Below are 24,373 nucleotides of genomic sequence, written 5' to 3' on the forward strand. Positions count from 1 at the left end.
AAAGTCACTTACTTAGCTGAATTGTGACTCCTGGTTCAGTGTCTTTCCCCTTTTATCATGCTATTGTTTTTGTTCAATCATTGAGCCGTGACCGACTCTTAATGACCCCGAGAACTGTAGCACGCCAGGCCCTTCTGTCCTCTTCTATCTCCCAAAGTCTGTCCATGCTCATTTTTGTTGTTTCCGTGCCATTATCCATCCATCTCAACATCTGCCATCTCCTTCTTTTGTCTCCAATCTTTTTATCCAGAAAGTCTATCTTCTCATTATATGGCCAAAGTATTTAGGCTTCAGCTTCAGTATTTGGTCTTCCAGTTAAGAGTCTGAATTAATTTCTTAAAGTAACCTTTCATAAAATCTTGGCGTCAGCCTGAATTGGCAAAAAGGTGCTTTTTCTCTCAGATTCTAGACTGGTATTTCAGCTTGTGACCCAGAGCTTAAGACCTCAAAGGCTCAGGTTTAAACAGTCCAGGAAGATATAAAGGTAGCCAAATTTAAAACTGCTGGGACCACATGTGTTCTGATCATTATAAAGCAAAATGTGCTTTACTTGGTTAATTGGTCACAGGGGCCGAGGGGTTAGCCTTTTGCAAAAGACTTCCAGAGGAGCCAGGGAATTATTTCAAAGACAAAATTTTGGCAAATGAGCTGTGATGAGTATTTGTGAGAAGTTATTTTGGGGAATAACATTTTCATGCTGTGTTTTAATGAAAGAGCCATTTTAGTTTGAGTGCTGGTAAACAGTTATGTGTTATCTTCTGTTGAGGTAAAAAGAGGAGAGGGGAAGGGAAAGAAAAAGAAGACAAGAGAAAGGCAGAGACAGAAAGAGAAGGAAGGAAAGAAGAATATTCTAGAGCCTCTTTATAAAGCACTGAACAGAGGGTCATCCTGCTCACAAAATCATTTCTTGGTTGGAAAGGAGTAATTCTGACTGATCAAAATCAAACTATAACAATTGATCATTTGGGGGAAGAGCTAAAGGATAGGGGAGACAGTGGTTAGGCCCTATGAAGAATTTCATCTTTCTTGATGACATTGAGAGGTAAAGGTAAAGTGGGTCAGGAGGGGAAGATCAAGAACTGGGGGAGGGAGTGTAGTAGGGCAAAGAGGATAGTTGAGGAGGCAGTTATATAGAGTGTGTAAGATTAAAAATTAATATCGGAATACTCCAAGTATAATAATTTTATAAGGTTTTATTTATAATAACTTGAAGCAAAAGGAAAATTAGCAGCCTCAGTAAAGAAAAAGAAAGTTCCCCGACTACACACACGGAAGAAGAGAGAGCCAGGATGGGGTTACACATAACTATATACAAACAATGTAAGCATGCAACTTGGGGATGAAAAGGAAAGGAATTCTGGGAGATGAAGGCCAAGGGTTCCAGATTTTCTAATTACACAAGTGGCAGGGACCTGCTCCCCTTAACCATCTGCATCTCCATTCTCCCATTTCCCCATAGTTTTTACTCTGACCTGATAAAATATTCCAATCCTAGCTGGATGTTCTCAACATTTTTGCCCTGTCTAAAATTTCACCTATTTTCCATTGATAGAAACAATAGATCAAATTCGTTGAATTTCCCAATATAAATTGGAGGAATGAGTCCTAGGAAGCAAAGACTCAGAATAAAAAGCTAATAAACATCTAAGAAGAGATAACAACAGATATCTGTGGATATATACTCAAGCATCTTTATTATAGACATCTGACATAATTAATATAGTAAAGAGAATAAAGTCCTTTGAGGAGCTATACTTGGCAAGCCAGAGATATTTCAGATTCAGTATTAATAGCAAATGTGACATTAACGTCACAATTAACAGAATGCTACAGCGGGACCTAGGATATTTGGGCTCTGTTTACAATTATTTTAATTTTTTCATCTCTGGTGGCTAACAGAAAAAATAAAGTGTGCAGAAGCATAGTATTGTCCCAGGGTAGGAGAGAACCTACCTCCGACCCTCATTGTCCAATGCATACCTGAACAAGAATGGCCTCTACAATACCCAATAGTGAGAATATTGAGCAACTTAAAATGTGTGTTATTTAGTCATTCAGTCACATCTTAGTCTTCATGACCCAATGGACCATAACCCACCATGTGCTTCTGTCCTTCACTATGTCTCGAAGTCTGTCCAAGTTCATGTTTGTTGTTTCGTGACACTGCCTATGCATTTCATCCTCTACCATTTCCTTCTCCTTTAACCTTCAATCTTTCCCAAAATCAGAACCTTTCCAGTGAGTCCTGTCTTCTCATTATGTGGGCAAACTATTTAAGCTTCAATTTCAGTATTTGACCTTCCAGTGAATGGACTGAATTAGTTTCTTTAAGTATTGACTGATTTGATCTCCTTGTGGTCCAAAGGACTCTCAAAAGTTGTCTCTGGGAACACAATTGAAAAGCTTTGGTTCTGTGGCACTCGGCTTTCCTTGCTCCAACTCTTGTTACCAGGTGTTGCTACTAGAAAAACCATACCTTTAAGTTTGTCAGCAAGGTGATTATCACTTTTTAAACCAGTGACTTGGATCAAGGCAAAGATGATCTATTTATTGAATTCACCAAAGGCACAAAGTTTAGATGGATACTTGCCATGCCAAATGATAGACTAGAGCTCCAGAAAGGACTTGGCATGCTCAAATAATGGGTCAAATTGATTAAGATGAAATTTAATAGGGGTAAATGTAAAGTCAAATGCTTCCATTTCAAAGACCAATTTCACAACTATAAAATGGGGAGAAAATTCGAAAAAATGGGGATTTTTGTGGGTTGCAAGCTCAATGAGAGCATGGTAATCAGTTCTGGGCATCCCATTTTTGGCAGGATATCTATAAGTCAGAAAACATCAGGAACAACTATATGGTGAAGGATATTTAGTTCTTTTTTAAAAATACTAATATTTTATTTTCCTCCAATTACATATGAAACAATTTTTTAATATTCATTTAAAATTTTTTTAAGTTCCAAATTCTCTTCCTTCCCGCACTCCCTCTCTTTCTTTCCCCTCCTCCCCCTCCCTCCTACTCCTCCCTGCTTGCTGAGACAATAAGCAATCTGATATAGATTTTACATGTGCAATCATGTAAGCCATTTTTCCATATTAGTCATTTTGTGGAAGAGATCTCAAAGAAAACAAACAAAAAAGGAAAGACAGATTGCCACATAATGTTAATTCAACTTGGTTGAATTAGCCAGGAGAAGACATAGTGGGTCATGATAGCTATATTCAAGTATTTGGAGGGCTATAAGATAGAAGGATTAAACTTAGTCTATTTAACCCCAGCTTGCATAACTACAGATAGTTGGAAGAAACTGGAAATTAGTGATTCATGTAAGGATAAACTTCCTAACAAGCAGAGCCATCCAAAAGTAGAGTGGGCTACTTCAGAGGTAGTGAATTCTTTCTCATTTAAAATTTTTCAAGTGAAAGTAGGACAAACATTTATTATGGATAGAGATACATGTATAACTCAGACTGAATTATTTGCCAGATCTGGGAGGGGGAATGGAAGAAGGGAGTGAGACAATTTTGGATCATATAACTTCAGAAAATGTATGTGGAAATTTGTTATTAAAATATAATAAAATATGGACCTTTATTTATATATGGGTTGAGCTAGAGATTCCTTCCAACTCCGAGATTCATAATCATCAATAAGCATTTATTAAGTGCCTACTATTTGCCATGGACTATGCTAAGCACTAGGGATATAAAGACAAATAAAAACACTCCCTGCTCTCAAGGAGCTCACAATCTAAGTCTAAGACAAGATGTTGATAGGGTACATGAGATACTCTGATGGTGTGATTCTGTGAAGTATCATTTATAATGTAGGAATTCTTAAGTCCTAAATCCTGAGTCTTTAGTACCTGCTTCCAAATGGCTCTCTCCACTCACGCACCAATTTTCAAACCCTCAGCCCTTCTGTTCACTTCAAACCCTCAACTTAGACATCTTGGTCAGTCAAAGGCTTTGACTGAGGAAAGATCTGTGGGTTACCTGAAGTTTTCCACACAGTGATGTTCTCTAATCTGGGTGTTAAGCTAGCTTGCTGATTCCTTCAGGCGATTTATGCTCTGGAGGCTTTTTTGAAACCCGAGGTTGCACAAGAGATAGAGAAAAACATGCTTCTGAACATCTGGATGCTTTTGAAAAAGAATATGCCAAAAACTTAGTGTGTGAGGCATTTTGAGAGGAAGTAGTGATTAATTAAACAGCTCTCCAAGGAGCTGATTAAGGACAAAACTGTCTTTTCCCTTTTCTTTGATGCCGTCTCAGTCCTTCATCATTACCCATCCACAGGATCTCCTATTACTAGACCTCTGTATATGGATCTCCATTTCCTTGGATGCCTAGGCAGCTAAGTAGCATAGTGGATATAGCACTGGGCTAGGGGGAAGATTTGGGTTCAAATATATCATTATACAAATACTAGCTGTATGACTTTTGGCAGGTCTCTTAACCACTGTCAGCCTCAATTTCTGCATCTATAAAGTGGGGATAATATTAGCATCTACCTCTCAGAGTTGTGGTGAGGATCAAATAAGATGAATACTTTGTAAAGTGCTTAATGCAGTGCCTGGTACATAGTAGGTGCTTAATAAATGCATATTTCCTTGCTTTCCTTTTTCTTCTTGAAGACATCCACCGACTCCTACACTTTTTTTTGCAAAGACAGATTTAACTAGGACACCTTTCTTTCTCACTTGTTTCTCAAAATCTTTTGCTTCCATCAAGGTTCACTTCAGGTGCCATTTCAATCAAGAGGTGTTTTTGCCTTATCTACCTCCATCTCCCAGTCATTAATATTCCTTTCCTGCCAGAAATGGCTTTGTATAAGTATACTTTGCATTTGTTTATTTGGATGCTTAATATACTACCACCTCCTAGCAAAATGTAAGCTTTATGAATGCAGGGACTGTTTCAGTTTTGTTTTTGTAGTCCCAGTTGGACCTAATCAAGGTCTATTACTGTCTGATATTGGCAGAATCAGAGTAGCCCAAGTCATTGGGGAAGAGTAATTGAATTGTGTGTTCTTTTATGCCCATCTTAATCTCTGACATACTTGAGGGATTTTTATAACACTAAGCCCACATAGTATTATAACGCAAAACGACATGCTTCTCTAAGCTACAGGTGTGTTGAGAGGGGCATTTTGAGCAGTTAGGGGGTACAGTGAATAGAATGCTGGGCATGGAATCAGGAAGACCTGAGTTCAAATATGATCTCAGACATTTACAAGCTATGTCACCCTGGACAAGTCATTTAACCCTGTTGGTCTCTGTTAGCCATCTGTAAAATGAGTAGGAGAAGGAAATAGCAAACCACTCCAGTATCTTTGCCAAGAAAACTCCAAATGGGGTCATAAAGAGTCAGACACAACTAAAAAACAATAAGAGTAACATTTTAGCCTCTGGAGCCGGGGTCAGCAACCTTTTTGGCCGTGAGAGCCATAAACACCTGCAGAAGGAGGAGGATGGAGGCAGAAGGTGCTGGAATATGGGGCGGGGGCTGAAGGCCTCCCTGAGGCACATCCTGGGGCTCTGCCCGGACTGGCAGGTCGGGAGGTGGAGCCAGATATGGCTCAAGAGCCATACTTTGCTGACCCCTGCTCTGGAGAATAAGTAAATAGAAGGTTAATTTTCCCACCAGGTTATACTCCTCTGGATTTTTCTACTGTGTTCCAGAAAGCTTTCTTTCCTAGAAGATCTCCTTAGCACCAGAACTCACAAATTCACACTTCAGAAGTCCTCTTTGCCCCTGATGCTCTTTTCTCTGATTGAAAAAAAAAGAGGAGCCCTCCCAAAGCTCCCATTTGAAACAAGTACCCCGGCTAGCCATTATTCTATTTCCTATCATTCTACATTCTATAGTTCTTCAATACTCTCCTGGGCCAGACAACCCCTCTTCCACCTTCCTTTTATGTGTTGTATATATCCTCAGTATTCAACACAGTGCCTCCCATTAAGTAAGACCTTAATAAATGCTTCTGACTGATGCACTGACTTGCAAGCCTCTCTTAGGCATCAATTGTCTTTCTTCTCTTCTATCCCTTATCCCTGTCTCTTTTATCAAAGTTTTATAGGCAATTAGTATATTAGAGGTTTTATATTTAAAATATTTTAATTCATGGTGAAATAAAATGCACTTAGATAAGGTGAATGAGAAGCCATGATATCCAACTCTTTTTTTAAAGTTTTTCAATTTTTAATAACAAAATTCCACATGAAATTTCTGAAGTTATATGATCCATATTGTCCCCTTCCCTTATTTCCTCCCATCTCCTAGAGCAAACAAGCAATTCAATCTAGGTTATACATTTATTTTCACACAAAACATTTCTACGTTATTTATTTTTGTAAGTGAATAATCTTATAAAACCAAACCCCCCAAATATATACTCAAATAAACAAGTGAAAAGTCATATGTTTTCATCTGTATTTTTACTCCAATAGTTCTTTCTCTGGAGGTAGATAGCATTCTTTGTCATGTCCCTCAGAATTGTCCTGGATCATTGTATTGCTTTTAGTAGCAGTCTATCAAATTTTATTGTTCCACAATTTTGCGGTTACTGTGTACAATGTTCTCCTGGTTCTGCTTATTTCACTGGGCATTAGTTCATACAACTCTTTCCAGATCTTTCTAAAGCATGACATCCAACTTTTCCCCATGGCTCCAACAAGCTTAGCATGCTCAGCAAGCACACCTCAATAAAACCATCTTGGCAACTGGGCTAAGCCAGATTGAGGGTAATAGATAAGCCAGTCAGTGGAAGGGGTTGGGGTTCTACTCCAGACGTTCAAAAAAATTCCTCGAGTAGAATAGGAAGGTGAGAACAATTAGCACTTAGAGCTTGGTTAAACATTGAAAAGAAGCCAAAGTCATCCATAGCATGTCAGACCATTGCTCTTTCTCCTGACTTTTGTCATGCTGGACTTCATTAACTCTGGGAGAGAGAATAAAGTTGATGACTTTGTGAAACTCTGTCTCACTTAAATCCAAATTCACTTGCAAGTAAAGACATCATCATCCCATGATGTCATTGGTTCTCTTTGAAAACATAGGACAACCAACAAAATGCACTTAGACTTAGGAAAGATTTGTTTGCTGTTGGTATTATTGGTAAAAAAAAAAGGCATTTGTGTCTTCCCTTTTAGTAGTGTTGATATAATTGAGAATCCATGCCTTTATGAACAAAGAAAGCTAATGTTTTTGTTTTTGTTTTATTCTTTGTTCTCAAAGCTCTTTATTTATTTTCTGTTAAAGACATTCTAGTTTTGTGAAGAAAATAAGGGTCTTGAAGTGAGAAGAGACCCAGGTTTAAATCTGATCATTTTATATTTTCTAGTTGTCTCCCTCTGGAAAAGTCACTTAATATCTTCCAGCCTCAGTTTCCTCATTCATATAATGAGGATATAATAATTCTACCTGTGGGATTTACAGAATTGTTATCAAGGGAAAATGAACTAATGTTTATGAAGTCGTTTTTAGATCTTAAGGTATTATAAAAATGGTTTCTATTATTATTTGTCTCATTTCTTTCTCCTTTAATCTTTCATCATTTTCCTTTTTTCTCTTCTGTCACTCATGTGTGTTTTGAGACATATTTTGGTTATTTGTATGTAATGCATACTAAATAATAACTTCTTTTCAATATTCTCTTTCCTTTTTGAATCCAGAGATGTCCTAGGCTGGGTTACATAGAGAGAACTATAGTTAGATTTATTTCATGATGGGATCTACTTTAAGCTCTTTGTAAAAAAAAATAAGATGGCATATTTATGCCAGTTTTGGCTATGCTTCTTTCTTATAAGTGTCCTAATTTGGGTCCTTGAAGTTAATTTGAGGGAGCACAAAAGAGGCACATCATGCTAAGCTTGGGGAGGTTTCAAGTATGGATCCAGTGACCATCTATGTGTCTTTTATCTGATTACTAGCCTTGGTAAGTGTGGAAAGACTCATCACTAGAAGCTTAGCCACCAGAACATGAATTGTTCTGGTCATAGAAATGTATGAAGATTCAATTTATGTAGAGGGATTGTATTCTAAATTGGTGGAAAGATCATAGGATCCAAGGTTTTGTGGAAGGGACCCCAAAAGTCATCTAGTTCAAGATTCCCCGTTCCCCCATCATATCCAATAAAAAGTTGAGGATGAAAGATGTTACGTGACTTATCGAAGTCAGAGCTAGGAAGTGAACTTCAGTGCTTTGATTCCAGAGGCAGAGCTCCCTCTATACTGTCCTGTTTGCCCAATGGAGTTCCCACATCAGTAAAATCTAGTTTGCCTTAATGTAGTGATGTATAGACATATTATTATAATGATATGTTTTTATGGCTAGTTGATTTGTTGAGAAGCAAAGAATTGTATGCACTGGAAAAGGAAGTTTAACTTTTATTGGTCACCTACAGTGCAGGAATAAGAAAGGGGTACTACGTGTTAACCTGTGGCTGTTTGGTTGAATTATGATGTTCAATAAGGTATCTGATGACTTTGGGGGTAGACCACCAGAGATATGAGAATGCAAAAGGAAACAGTAGGGAATGGAAGAAGAAAAAATGCAGGAGCTCAGAAATCAGGAAAACCAATAAGTAATGGAGATGTGCACACTAAAAGATAGCGAGCTTCAGAGGACAGAAGATTGGATTTGAGTCAGAAAACTGGAGTGATTTAATGATAAGGTAGAATCATTGTTTGTCAGGATGACTTCTTGCTCTTGAAATGAAATAACTCTCCTGGATTAAATTGCAAATGTCAAATGTAATAATACATGGCCCATAATTAGTCCATGAGGCTTTTATGCCTTTCATTTATCCAATAACTCATGAATCTCTGGGGGAATTATCTTTAAAATATATCCTCAGATACTTTGACTTCAGTTCTGAAGCAGAAATTTCCAAGTTTCTAGCTAGAGCTAGGTCCTCAATGTTCTAAGAATAAGATTTCCCCTGAAGATTCAGAAATCTGTAGTCGTCGTCATCGTCGTAGTGGTAGTTATAGTAGTATAGTTATAGTAGTCGTAGTAGTAGTAGTAGCAGTAGTAGTAGTAGTATAGTTGTAGTAGTAGTAGTAGTAGTAGTAGTAGTAGTAGTAGTAGTAGTAGTAGTAGTAGTAGTAGTATAGTTGTAGTAGTAGTAGCAGTAGTAGTAGTAATAGTAACAGTAGTAGCAATAGCAGCAGTAGCATATAGAATTTTAAAGTTTATTAATGTTTCCCAACCTTATGAATCTTATCTCATTTGAACCTCACAGCATGCCTATGAGGTAAGAAATTATTATCCCCATTTCATAGGAGAAGAAACCGAGGCCCAGAAAATATGACTTGCCTGTGTTTATACAATTAGAAATAATAATAATAATAATAATAATAATAATAATAATAATAATAATAACAACATTTATAGAGTGTTTACCAAACACCAAAGCAAGTGCTTTATATTATCCCATTTGGTCCTACAACAACGCTAAAGGGTAGGTACTATTTTTCTCCCCATTTTATGGAGGAAACAGAGGCATGTAAAGGTTAAGTGACATGTCCAGAGTCATGTAGCTAATAAGTCTTTTAGGCTGGATTAGAACTCTGGTCTTCCATACTCCAGTTGGGTCACCCTGCCATATTGGATATGACCAGCAAAGGAAGTGAGCCATTCATGTCCTGAGAGTCAGGAATCACAGTTGGATATTCTGAAAGGCATACCATACTTCCCTGACATTAAAAGAACCAAAGGGAGCTCATTTAATTGATCATTTATGGAGGACTTATTGAAAACTATAGACAGTGTCACCCAGGAGGAGAGGTCATGGGACAGAGGAGATTACAGAGTCTGTGACTAGATTTGTTCTTTGTGAAGGAGATCCTGAAGCCTTGCAAGTACTGACATTAATTAAAATGGATGTATTTCCAGCCCACATTATGATTAAACTGTACTTCTCAAACCCATTCCAACGTGAGTTGCTCTTTTACTTCTCTTATCTGTCAAAACAATTGACTAAATTCAGGTGCGATCATAGACTAGGGGACAACACTGCTCATAGACATTTCCCGGAAACCAAAAGGGAAACAAATCTATGCAAGCTTTCCTAACAGTCTGTTTTTTGGCAGTGATCCTGTTAAAAATCTATTGGCATGGAATGGTTGTGTGTAACTGACATTTGGTAGTTTGATTGGTTTGCATCTATGTAAATAGCCAATTTCTTCAGCTGGTTAGAAATTGCCAGTGGAAAGGAGACTGACAGTGTCTCTTCAGTAAATTCTTGGGTGAAAGACACACCATTTTTAATTTATGAAGTGGTTTCTGATACTTCAGGCCATTTGGTGACCAGACATTGACCTTTGTCCTTTTTCTGTGGGACAATGGAGCATATTGTCAGGTGCTATGGCACCGTTTGGGTGTGCAGACATTCTAAGCTTTAATTATTGTGGATAAACCGGATGCCAAGTTTGGAATAAAATGCTGATGGCTCAGTAACTTAGGCAACGAATCAATAGAAAGAGAGCTGTATGTTTGGAGGCCAGGAAAGCCACAGTATCTGTCCATTCTTGTATCTAATTAAATCTGGAGAGGTGAACTTCTTAGGTTAGACACTCTCCTTGTTTATTTGAAGGACTTGTTCTAACTATATTTGCTGCTCTTAAATGTCACTTCAACATATTAAAAACAACTGGTAACCCTATTTCTTTCTCTTGGGACAGTCATGCAAATAAGTACTAAAATATAGGCAGAGTTTTTTGGAGTGTATTTAATTTATAATTTGAGATGACATATGATTTTATCTATGATTTTTAAAAACCTCTTGGATAAAACAGACTTAAAAAATAAAGGGCTCCTCCTTCCCCAGGCCATGAGCTTTCCAGTCTTATGTATGTGCTTTGTGAAATGCATACCTTGTAAACGTTTCATTATTAGCCTTAAATTGTTGGATTATTCAGTGTTAATCCTTAGAAGACTGGTACAAAGTAGAGCTGGCAAAAATCCCTAAAATGGTTGATTCCAAGGACAGCTGTAGGTAACTCTTCATCACCATTTTCAAGGCAACAGTCATGCCCTCTCCCAATAGAGCTTAGATTGGAAATGGACCTGTTAAAACACACACACACACACACACACACACACACACACACACACACACACACACACACACACACACTGATCTGGAAAAGGCTGCATGAATTGTAACCCACGAACAGAATAGAATATGGTTATGATTATACCATAACCTACCATAAGAAATGACAAATATGAAGACCACAAAGAAACTTGAGGATTCTGATGAATGATTCACTACAAAAATTAGTATAATGTGTACACTAACTGCAATTATTTTCTTAAAGAGTATTTTAGTAAAACAGAAAGAAAATGCTCCCCAAATGCACCAAAGAGAATAGGAGACACAAAGGCAAACAAAATATCTCGATTATTATTTTGTTTAAATAAATATACAGATTTTAACACAATATAAATAGCCTGAAGTCTGTGATTTTCAGAGCCATAATTTTTCTCATTTTGTTTAATTGATTCTTTGATAGGGAGCTTTTTGAGAGTTAAGAATTTTCTAAAATAAACCTAAGGTTTTTGGGTTTTTTTTGCCCTGCAGCCATCTATAAATAATGATTTCTCACCCCATAGCCCTAACTTCCTGCCTCATTCATTCCAGCCCCAAATGATACGTCACTCATTATAATAATTCTGTCTCTAAACCTCAAACAATGGGTCATCCACTGGTGCTTTTATTGCTACTGGAGGGAGAGAGCATAGAATAGCTATTGAAGCCTGAACAGGAACAGAGGGACTGTCATGGTAACTATGCCATTGGAACTTAATGCTGCATTAAATTTCTAAGGAATATCCATAGGTGGAGAGGCTTATGCTTGGCCTCCTTGACCCAAGATAAACAGGTATCTTCAGATCACCCCAAATGATGAAAGGACTCCTTGTATGTAGTTGTTATTACTCTTACATATCATATCTCTCTAATCAGATGAACACAGATAATTTATTGAGTAGCAGTGTGCTGCTATGGAGATTTGACTCAGAAAGACTTATTTAGGGTAGGTATTAACTCAAGGAACTCATGGTAAAAAATTCCATCCATAACTAAAAAATGAACTGTTGGAGCGTGATTACAGATCAAAGTATGCCATCTTCCATTTTATTTCCTGCATGCCTTTTTTTATTGGAAGTGTGATATGTGTCTTCTCTCAAGACATGAGCAGTATGGAAATATGTATTGCATGAAAGCCCTGGTATAACTTATGGCAGACTATTTACCGCTTGGGATAAGGATGGAGGGAAGGGAAGAAGGGAGAAAATCTCAATCCTAGGATGTCAGAAAACAATTGTCAAAATTTTTTTTTCTACAGATAAACGAAAAATTAAATATTTTTTTCAAAAAGGGTGTTAACTGGCAGCATGACATCTTTTGGAAAGAGTGTTTACTTTAACACTGCTATGGTTTTCCACACACAGACCTGTCAGGGGATGGGGATGGCTGAATTAACACCAAGCCTGGATCTAATTGTAAATCTAAAACCTTTCCTTCCCTTCCTAAAGGCCACATGTTCTCCTGAGCCTTTACAGAAATGTCTGTCTCTAAATTAGTCAAAGACTCCTAAAATCAAAATTAAGAGCAAGAAGAGAAAGGGAATCCAAAGAAGTGAGATGCCCATTGAAACAGGTTTCTGGGCATCCAACGCTGAAATGATCTGCTCTGGCAACAAAGGAGATTCCTGGCAGAGAGTGAGAGGGAAGACATGTTTCCTGGGAGATATCCCCACATGGAGGAATGTGATGATGGGAAGGCTCATGGTGGTTGTACTTTTAAGACTGGCATTGTAAATGCATCTTTGTGGTCATAAGAAAAACTAATTGCATGTAATTGTTTGAGCTTTTTCTCCTTTAGTCAGAGTAAAGGGAGATAACCTGCAAACTAAACAATTATTTAGAATTATAGGTGGAGAGTCATAAGTCTGTCAGCAATCACGAGGCCTCCAAATTGTCTGGATGTGAAGTTGGAATCATAGAATGGACCAATAAGCTCAACTCAGAGCACCAGGAAGGCCATTGAAGTATTCTGAAATGCAAGATACTCTTCTTTTTAGAGGCATAAGGAAGACAAAGCTTTCTAGAATTATGGACCAATATAGAAACCTTAGCTATACCAAATAGGCTGAGAAAGTTCGGATCCTGTCCAGTTGGAACTCTTTGGTTTTCTTTTAATATATGCTTCACAGGATTTTATTCTGTATATTATTTCCCATTTCAAGTCAAGGGATTTTTCTCATTATTCCCTGTCTCTTCCCCTTGACACAGCTTCCTCATGGGTAGTTTTCCCGATCTGGTTAAGAGAATCTTTAGCACTATAAAAGTATTTTAAACTAAAGATGCTATGTAGTTATATTGTGCTATCAGACTTTTTTGGAGTTTATTTAGTTTGGTCTGGTTTTTGCCTTTATTTTCCCCTAATACTTGGTAGACTGCCTGACCCAGAGTAAGCACTTAATAATAATTTTTTATTGACTTGATTTATTGCTGAAGATAGAGTGCAGGTCTGGCTGCAGGAAGATCTTATTTGGAATCTTGCTTCAGACACATGCTAGTTATGTGATATTGGACAAGTCACTTAAATTCACTCAGTTCCAGTTTTCCCATGAGTAGAAGGGGGATGATATCAGCACATACATCATAAGGTTGTGTGAAGATTAAATGAGTTGACATATAAAGTGTTTTGTAAATCTTAAGGGCTTTATTAAATGCTAGATATCATTATTGTTATTACTAGAAAGCAAGGTCCAATATTTAATAGCATTTAGTAGTCAGATCTGTGACTCTTTCTTGTTAGCCTATTGAACCAGTTAATACCTCCCTGTAATTTTGCTCCAAAAGCATAGCATTTGAGGAACTGCAGTGGCATTAAAATTAAGGTTTTATTTTTAAGCAGAAGGTCTTTCAGGGGAATTGATTTTTCCACTTTCTTAGCTGTTCAGAGATAAGAATGAACACTAATTAAAACAACTTATCCAAGGCTAATCAGGGATAAGAGATTTTTCCTGACATAATCAAATCATTTATAATATACATTTGTATATGTGGAGAGGGGAAGAGAGGATGGAGAAGAAAAGGGAGAGGGAGGGAGAGAAGGGGAGGAAAGATAGGGGGAAAGAGACAGATGGAGAAATATAGAAGGAAAAAGAAGAGAGGGAAAAAAGTGAGGGAGAGGAAATAAGAGGTATAGAGAGAAAAGAGAGAAGGAGAAATACAGGAGAGAGGGGGGAGGAAGGAGAGAGAGGAGAGAGAAGAAGAAAAGACAAGAGAAGATTTTTGTTTTATGCACTATAAAAAATGCCTTCTAGGTTACAGATACATATACATGATTTTGTCCTCGAATAGCTTCCTGTCTAATTGGGGAGACTATATAAATCTGTGAAAAATTAAACATTAAAGTATTTAAACAACTCAAGCACACAATAGAAGTAATAGTGCAATTTAGTACCTGATTGTGCAAAACCCCAGTGCAAGTCCTTACTCTCTCTTTTTCAGGGTGTGTAAATATTTCTTCAAGGTCTGCCCCTTCTATCCCGAGTTATTTATTCTTTTCCTATGATACTTGAATTCTGTTCTTCATGCTTCATATGAATGATTCTTATTTCTGTTCCAATGACTCCTAGCTCTAAATATCTAGCCTCATCCTCTCCCCTGAGTCTCAGTACTACATTGTCTCTTTGGCATTTATTTCAAGGTAGATTCCCTAGAGACAACACAAACTCAATATGTCCAGAACAAGCACTTGCTCCATTTGCCTGTTTCTGTCCATAGCACCGCCATTCTTCCAGTCATCTCGATTTATAACCTCATCATTAACCTCAGTGTTTCCTTTACCTTGACTCCCCAGATCCAGTCAGTTTTCAAATCTTGCTCTTTCTGTTTTCAACATTTCTCTCATAGAATTGCTTCTTTCTTCTCACACAGCTACCACCTTAGTTCTGGCCCTCGTCACCTCTCACCTAGATTATTGCAATGTCCTCCTAATTGGTCCACAGGCTTCAAGTCTCTCCTCCTTCTAGTCTGTCCTCCACGTGGCTACCAAAATTATCTTTCTAAAGAGCAAGTCTAACCATATTCTTCTACTCATTAAACTCGAGTGGTCCCTTGTTGCCTCTAGGATAAAACAAATGCCTCCATTTGGATTTTAAAGCTTTGCCCTTCTGAGGTGCCCCTACCTATTTTTTTTTTTTTTGCTTTATTGTACCTTATTTCCCCTCTTGCACTGAGGTCCAACCACGCTGTCCTTTCCTTTGTTCGTCACACTCCATCTTCAATTTCCATGCCTTGATGCTGGCCCTCCCCTATGCCTGGAATGCATTTCTTTCCCATCTCCACTTCATAGAACCCTTCTCTTCTTTCAAGACAAACTCAAACACCTCCTTCTTCTATATGAAGCTTTTTTAATCCCCCTAATTGCTAGTGTCTTCACTACCATACTATCTTGTATTTATCGACTTTGATTTATTCTTTTTGTAGTTCTTATGTAAATACATATTTATGGATGTACTAATTGTCTCCCCTGTTAAAATATAAGGACCTTGTGTCTAAGGATTATTTTATTCCTTGCATTTATATCCTTGGTACTTCACACAGTGCTTGGTAACTAGAAAGTAGTTGGTATTTATCGATTGCTTGTTTTAGCTCTTTCTTCATTTCCATCTGCTTTTGGAGCGCTTGTGGCTGACTCCTCTCCATTCCCCTTATGTTCTGTCGGTAGTTACTCTGGAGTTACTACTTTCTGCCTGAGGGGTTTTATCTTGGGATTCTTTTAACCTATATAATTTCTTCATTCTGTTAAGAGGTTTTCCCTGTCTACTCATGTCAATCGCTTTACTTTCTGGATTGAAACTTTCTGCCAGGTTCTGACTCCTCTTGCAATCTTGGCACCAGTAGCTAAGCCCAAGTTCTGGTCCTTGTTGTAATATATGGGGGTGGGATGCCATTGTACAGGATTTGGGACCTGTCCCTGCTACAGTCCAGATGCCCCTGCCCTGACACAGCTCTGGATGGAGTAACTAGGTGCTGGCCCTAATAATAATAATAATAGCTGACATTTATATAGCAGTTACTATGTCAGGCATTCCACTAAATGCTTTACAGTTATTATCTCATTTGCTATCTCACTTGAAGGCCTGCCTCATGTAACAAGCACAGTTTTCTCATAGTTTTCCTCACACTCTCCTCTTCTTGTCCCTGCCTGAAAGCCTGAGGCCAGGACTTCTGTCCTTCTGAAAACTTGGCACCGGACCCAGTCTCCTGACATGACCACAGCTAGCCTGTTGCACTGAAAACCATCCATTCTGGGCCTCGTCTATATCGTAGAAAAGTCCTGAATGGGATGGAGAAACTCACTTATGTTCCACTTTGCTGCCAATTAATCTTTCTTCTATGTAGTGCTCTTTTTCTTCCATGACACTTAGTACTTGTGTGACTCTGGACAAGTCCAGTTACACCATTTGCCTCAGTTTCCTCATGTGTAAAATGAACTGGAGAAGAAAACTATTCTAGTTAAACATAACTAAAGTGACTAAATGACAATTTTCAATACCCAATGCTTGGGGGGGTGGGAACTACTAAGTTTTAAACTTATACAACCTAATCTCCAATTTAAAAAATAATGTGACTAATTTATAGCATTATTAATAAGACTTGGTAACTGTACCTGTAATTGCTCCTTCCCTGCATATCATTCCTATTTTATAGATGAGATGAGATAATTGAAGGCCAGAAAGTTTAAGGGATTTGCTCAAGCTCCTAAGGATACTAAATGATTAAGCCAGGTCTTCAGACTCTACACCCAATTTCCTTTCCAGTATGGCACTATAAATACATTACATGGCATATATACATACAATGCCAAATTCCATTATATGTCAGTACAAATACAACCCGCTTTCTGTCTTTACCTGGCAGTGTTTTAAAAACAGAAGGCACGCATCATAAGGCAAGCAAAAGGTAGAAGAAGTAAGGCACTAAGCAGGTCAAATCAGGCAGGGAGTTGAATAACAGAAAGAAAAGGGAAAATTAGACAAGAAGGGTAGACAAGTAGGCAAGTAGGCATGTATTGAAAGGCAAAACAGTCTGAAGAAGAGATATGAGGCACCCCCAAAAATGAGGAACTTGAGTCTCAAAACCAATCCCCAAATGTGGGCAACATGAAGTTTCTCCATAGCCACATCTGAGATCCCAACAGTTTGGGAGCAGATAGTGAAAGTTAGGAGACCTATTGGTCCCATAACTCAGAGTTAAGATGTTTAAGCAATAAAATACCTTTGAAGAATTATTTTATTTTGGATCAATAATTGCTATTACCCTTTTACTAACAAAAGATCAGGATTAGGATTTTTCCCAATTTTTGGTAGAATTGAAAGTGTATCAATCAATCAGCCATCTTTGTTGTTCAGTCATTTGCCGTCATGTCCAACTCTTCATGACCCCATTTGGGTTTTTTGTGGCAGTGATACTAGAGTGGTCTGGCATTTTCCTGTCCAGCTCATTTTACAGATAAGGAAACTAAGTCATAAAGGGTTAAGAGACATGCCCAGGCTCACCCAGCTAGTATCTGAGACCAGATCTGAATTCAGGAAGATGTCTTCCTGACTACAGACCCAGAATTCTATCTACTGTGTTACCTAAGTGCCCATTAGCCATCTAACAACATGCATTTATTGAGCGCCTATCATATGCTATAAACACTGTGCTAGCCTTTGTGTGGGATGCAGAAGTATGACATGAGCTCCAACCTCGGGACCTCGGTAGGTCTTCAATGAGAGGAGATCACTGAGCCCAGGAACAGTTGGGGAAGGATTTATAAAAGAGTCGATTCCGGAGTTTGCCTTGAAGAACAGGTACGCATGATTTAGATAGGTAGAAGTGGAGAATAATAAAAATGTAACCTCCATATCTAATATGTTGATAGCAGCACTAACAGCTTACATTAAAGGTTTGCAAAGCACTTTTACATTTATTATTTCATTTGATCCTTCTAGGAACCCTGAGATATTTACTATTATTATTATTTCCATTTTATAGATGAGGAAGCTGAGGTTAATAAAGGTTAAATGATTTGTACCAGGAGGTACAACTCGGAAGTATCAAAAGCAGAATTAAAATCCAGGTCCTCTAACTGTATTCTTGCACTGATAAAACAGCCGACTTGTTGGAAAATTATTCTAAACAGAAAAAGTGACCTTCCAACCCAGACTGCTTTTGTATTGGTTTCATGTCTTCTATTAAACAGGCTTCCTTGACCATGGTCTGTGCTGATGTTTGACTCTGATCCCACCCTGTCCTCCTAAAGTTTCCCATTAGTGACCTCATTACAAATAGCGCAGCCTAGAACACAGAGTTCTGCTTCATGCCCGGAAGCTCTCCATCATCCTTCGCTCTTTCCTGCGCAACTCCCATAGCCTCTGGGAATTTCGCCGTCCTCCTCTGGCAAATGGGAGTGTTGCTCTGATCTGTGTGCCAGGAGTCTCCCAGCTTAAAAACACCTGAGGTGGGGGGGTGGATGCAGGATTGGGCAACCGGTTCTTACAAAGAGCTTGCTTTGAAAGCTTCCAGTGCCCTGCTCTGGGTACAACAGGATCCCAGGGTGCTGGAGACCCAGGATACGTGAGCAAAATCTCATTACTGTTGTTGTGGTGTCTTGGCGAGCAGTCTGCGACATGCCGGGGCACATTCCCTACCCCGAAGATGTACTATCTCAGGACCCAAGTCAAGTCTGTGTTTTTTTTCTTCGGCTCTGTGGTAAGCTGTGTCGCTGTTTTGAAATGTGGTGTTCCATCGATTATTCAGGACATCAGCAACATGGGGGGCTGTCACAGAACAAGGGGATGGAAAACAAGCTCTGATTTTGTTCCTGAGCCGCAGGAACATGGCAGGGATCTCGGTTAAGTTGCTGGGACAGGGGCCAGGTTCTTAGGTCTGCACTGAATCCTTTTTTCAAAATATTCTTTTCATTTAATATTTAAGAAAACTGTCCCGAGATACAAAACAATTATTGTAAATCTTAAGACTTGTTATATCCATTTAGTTTTTGAGAATATTTCTAATGTTTAGAGGCTTCTCAGAAAAAAACAACAAAACCTTATAATTTTGGGAGTCTTTCTATTAAGATTAACTTACTTGACCCAAAAATCATACCCGTTGATTTGGCATAAATGTACATATATGTATGTAGATATAGATAGTATCAGCTACCATTTATATAGTGTTTTGAGGTTTGCAAAGCACATAATGTACATTATCTTCTTTTATCCTATTATATATAAAAGCACAGGAGAGGCAGTATGGTAAGTGCAGTGATGGTGAACCTTTCAGAGACTGAGTACCCAAACTATACCCTCACACCACAGGGGAGCCCCTTCCTTACCACAGTCAGGGGAGGGAGGAAGCACTCCCATTGGGTTGCCAGGCAGAGGGGTGGGTGATGTGAGAAATGTCCTCAGGCACATGTGGAGAGAGGGAGCAGCTCCTTCTAGTATGTGTACCATAGGTATACAAACACAGGTATGGTAGAGAGGAAGCTAGCTTTGGAGTCAAGGAGACTTAGGTTCAAGTTCAATCTTTGCTACATACTAGCTGTGTGACCCTGACCAAATCTCTTAACTCCACAGTGACCTGACTTAGGCATTGATGCAGAGAATGTGCCAATATAGATTGGTAGAGGTCAAACTCCTTGCCTGGAGTTTGCTATATTAATAAACTCACAAAAAAAATCCAGACACTTATTTGCCATATTTTCACTCATCTTTCCCATCTTCTACCCTTACCCCATATCTGCCTAAGGTTAATGTTCCAAGAGATTACAATGCCTGCATTATCTCCTGCATTTCCTAAAGTGATTAATATTAATTGTGTATTCAGTTGGTATCCAGTAAATGCATTCTGTGACCCCTAACCAAAGAAAGAGAAGAAAATGGAGGGCTCCCCCCACTTAAAACCTTCACCTTCTGTTTTAGTATCAATTCCAAGACAGAAGAAAGGCAAAAAACTAGGCAATTGGTGTTGTTAAGTGACTTGCCTAGGATCACACAGCTAGGAAGTGGTTGTTACCAGATTTGAATCCAGGACCTTCTGACTCCAGGACTGGAACTCTATCCACTGTGCTACCTCACTGCCCTGAAAAATGGAGAGTTTTAAGGATTAATTTGTTAGGACATCTCTGTCTTTTACTCATTCATCTTTGCTAACGTTAATTTCTAATTTTGATTTGCTTTTATTTTCTTTCTCTTAATAGTCCTAAATAAAATTATGGCTGGCTCTTGATTTTTAAAAAGCATTTCTGCCAACTTTAAGGTAAAATATAATAGCATATAATTTTTAAAAGACAGTTCTGTGCACACATTTGCGGAATATTATATTACCAGTCATTTGGTAAACAAAAATGTATAAAGCACATACTTTGTACCAGATACTTTGTCATAACATCCTATATGTTGATGTTAGAGAGAGTAGTGTAACCCCAATATTAATTCTCAGATTAAATTAAAGCTCTTGATGGCATGAGGGTAAGAAATATGATTTAGATGGCAGAGGAGAGAGAAATGGATTAGAATTAGGACAAAAACAAATTTTTTTCAAAATAAGAATTGGATGGATGTGTTCATAAGTGGAGCCTGAAACAATGTTTGGATATACTCTCTTACCATTGTCAAAATACACTAAAGGAAGATAGAGCTCTAAACCTGGAGTTAGGAAGAACTGAGTTCAAATCTAGCCTCAGATACTAGCTGTGTGATTCTGGACAAGTCACTTAATCTCTGACAATCTGTTTCCTTACCCAGAAAAATATTAATAGCACCTACCTCATAGGATTGTTGTAAGGATCAAAGGAGATAATAATTGTAAAGTGCTTAGCACAGGACCTGGTACACATGCTTAATAAATGTTTGTTCTTCCCCATCTTGAAAGAATCAAAGTAAAATATTCACTCTTAAAAGACAGAACATGTGTTCTCATCAAATAGAAAAGCTGGATAAAGGATGTGGAAAGGCGAGATTCCCAGGAACTCCACAGAATAATAGAATTTACCCCCCCAAAAGTTACAAAAGCTACTGATGAATGTCAGGAGGACTGTGGCTGTTCCATCAAATACAGAGTGGACACTATTATTTTCTGAAGTCTCTCTGTAATGAAGAGAGTATAGCTCATGCTTTTTAACTTAATAAGCAATGGAAAGGAAGCCTTATTTAGAATTTTAGTGGTTGTAGTGTCTGGCCTGGTGTAAGGAACACTTAGGTTCAAATCGCACCACTGGTGATGACTTGGCTGATCACTTAACCTCCCTGAGCCTCATTTACCTCATCTGTTAAATGGATGTTGTGTGCTGGAACTCACTCCTGAGAACCTACTGTTAAAAATTTTCAGTGTGAGCATTTATACTTCAGAAATCAGCAAACATTATAGATTAACCAGTACTTTATCTATTTTATTTGTTTTTCTTCAAAGTACCAGCTCCTAGTCTTATTTATTAGTTTCGGCAAACATTATAAATCAAGGTTTGTTATATTGTTCTGGCGATTGTCTAGACTTAAAGTGATGGAAAAAATGTTAATAACATTGATTAAAACTAAAAGTATGTCACGAGTACATTTTCCTCCTCCCACCAGCCTGTTATTAAACATCTACCAGAACATCCCTGGTCAAATATTACCTACACAACATACCTCAAGGGGTGATTCAGAGACTCAAATGAAATAATGAATATAAAGTATTTGATAAATTTAAAAGTATATGTAGCAGCTATTATTATTATTATTATTATTATTAGGACATAAAAAGCTAGCCTTAAAATGAAGACCAGGGTTTAAATCCCCTCCTCTGACATGGCAATTGTATGACAATCACTGATTATGTGACTCTGGGCAAGTCATTTAACATCTCAAAGGTCCAGGTCATTTTCTAAAATGGTAATTTGCTGAGTATTTCTGAAACAAGTTTCTTACCTAGAGATTTCTACACTAAAGACGCAAGCCCATTCCAAAATATATGTGCATCTCTCTCTCTCTCTCTCTCTCTCTCTCTCTCTCTCTCTCTCTCTCTCTCTCTCTCTCTCTCTCTTTCACACACACACACACACACACACACACACACACACACACACACACACGTTGTCATCAACATTTGCTAGAGACTAAAAAACAGAATTGACATCTCTAAAGAATTTTTTCCCCTAACACCTCACTTTCTTTTAAATGGTGACATTAAGAGGGGAAAAAAAGAACACTAGCCCTCATTTGTCATGTCCTGCATTTAGTATGTGACTCAAACCTTTTAATTTTCAGAATGACATCAGACTTATTTTCCATTTTAATAGTTTGTCTGCTTAATTGACTTTCTGAATCCATTCTCTAATGCAATTTATAGTTTTTCTTCTCTTTTTTTGTTCTCTCTCCCAGGATGTGCCAGTCCCCATGGTAATCTCAAAATGGTAGGAATACAGCTGTTTTTGTTTTGCCAATTACCTGGCACCCCAAGATAAGGGCTGGTAGGAGTGAACAGAATCTTATGTTAAACCCCAGGAACTTGCCGATTTTGTCAGTTGCCCCAAATTAGGGTCATAGTTTTTGCTTATAGTAAATGATCTACCTTAATAGGCATGAGGGAGCCTTTTCTCTTTGTAAAAAGGAAGACCTGGTAGCAGGAAGACAGGTCCTCATATCACCCTACAAAGCTATAGTCAGCTTGACTGCTAACGATAAAGACCTTGCCTGTGAACTCTCCATCAATTATGTGTATGAGCTTTTCCATTGCCTTTAACTTGTCTTGGACTCATTTTTCCTTAGCCAATAAAAGAGAAATGATAAAAAAGAAATTTTAGGTGTATAACACTTGAATTTTCACAAAGATATCTCCTCAGAAGGTGAGGTGGATGGTACAAGTATTATTATTCCCATTTTACAGATGAAAAATTGAGGTTCAGAGAGGTTTCCCCAAGGACACACTTCTAATAAATGGATGAGCCAAGATTCTAATCTAATCCAATTTACAGCATTTATTAAGCATTGATTATGTGCCAGCTATCAGGAATACAGAGAGAAGATGAGAAACAGGGCTTGAACTCAAAGAATTTATATTCTACAGAAAATTTGAACTTATCTTCCCTGACTCTAGCTCACATTCTTTCTTTTATACCAGTGATTCCCAAAGTGGGCGCTACCGCCCCCTGGTGGGTGCTGCAGCGATCCAGGGAGGTGGTGATGGCCACACTTTTTTTGTATTACATTCTATTCTAAGTTCAATAAATAGCTTCATAATTTCCAGGGGGTGCTAAGTAATATTTTTTTTCTGGAAAGGGGGTGATAGGCCAAAAAAGTTTTTGAACCACTGTTCTATACTATCAACTGATGAGGATTTTGTTATTCTTAATTAGGGGAAAGGGAAACAGTTACTATGGGCTGAGTACTATGCTAAATGCTTTACAAATACTATATTATTTGGTTCTCACAACATGGGTCAGTGCAATTATTATCCCCATTTTACAAGTGAATAAACTGAAGTAGACAGAAGTTAAGTGATTTACCCAGGGTCATACAGCTAGTAAATATCTAAGGTTAGATTTATATTCAGGCCTTTTTTACTCCAGGGCTGGCTCTCTAGCCACTACCCCATACCACCTCAAAGTAATAGCAAGCATTCTTACAGTACTTTGCAAATATTGTATCATTTTATCCTCACAATTATCGGGGTAGGTTAGTGCTATTGTTATTCACATTTTTCAGGTGCGAAAACTGAGGCTGACTTGGCCAAAGCCACAACTCAAGTTTTCTGGATTACAGTTTTAAACTCTATTTATCGTACCTCCAAGCTGCCTCATTTTGCCAGTTAACTGACGACTAAAAAATTAGTATTTGTCAAGTACTTTGAATTCCTTAGATTCAAATAATTAATTAAACACATGAAAAAACTATATCATATTGTTTACTGTCTTGGAATGGAGCAGAGTCAGAAGACAGAATTTGGAACTCAAAACTTTAAAAAAATGAATGCTTAAAAACATTGTTTTTATATGTAATAGAGAAAACTAAAATATTATTTAAAAACACAATAAAAAGATAAATTATTATTAGAAAATTATTTGGAAAATCATTTTCTTTACCACAGAGAAATAAACATTATTAATCCCTCCAAACAACGGAGAATTGATGCTTGTGGAAAAACAACACAACCCTATGGGGGCCATTGTTTCACTTTGTGTCTAGTTTTCTTAATTGAGGGGAACCTACAAATGCCATTTTGTGCTTGTGATGATAGACTTTTTCTTCACCTGTTTCCAAGCCACTTTTTAAATTCCCAGAGGGCAATGGCTTGTATTAGGTAACCTCAGCAA

At 37.9% G+C, this 24,373-nt stretch overlaps 1 long non-coding RNA gene across 1 annotated transcript in view; it reads left to right on the forward strand.

The window, feature by feature from the left end:
• The window catches only part of LOC123236930, a 263,096-nt gene that overhangs the window by 113,562 nt on the left and 125,161 nt on the right, over positions 1 to 24,373 (forward strand). The gene's annotated exons all lie outside the window — the stretch shown is intronic.

Source organism: Gracilinanus agilis, chromosome 2 (genome assembly GCF_016433145.1).
Source record: "Gracilinanus agilis isolate LMUSP501 chromosome 2, AgileGrace, whole genome shotgun sequence".
Lineage (NCBI taxonomy): Eukaryota > Metazoa > Chordata > Mammalia > Didelphimorphia > Didelphidae > Gracilinanus > Gracilinanus agilis.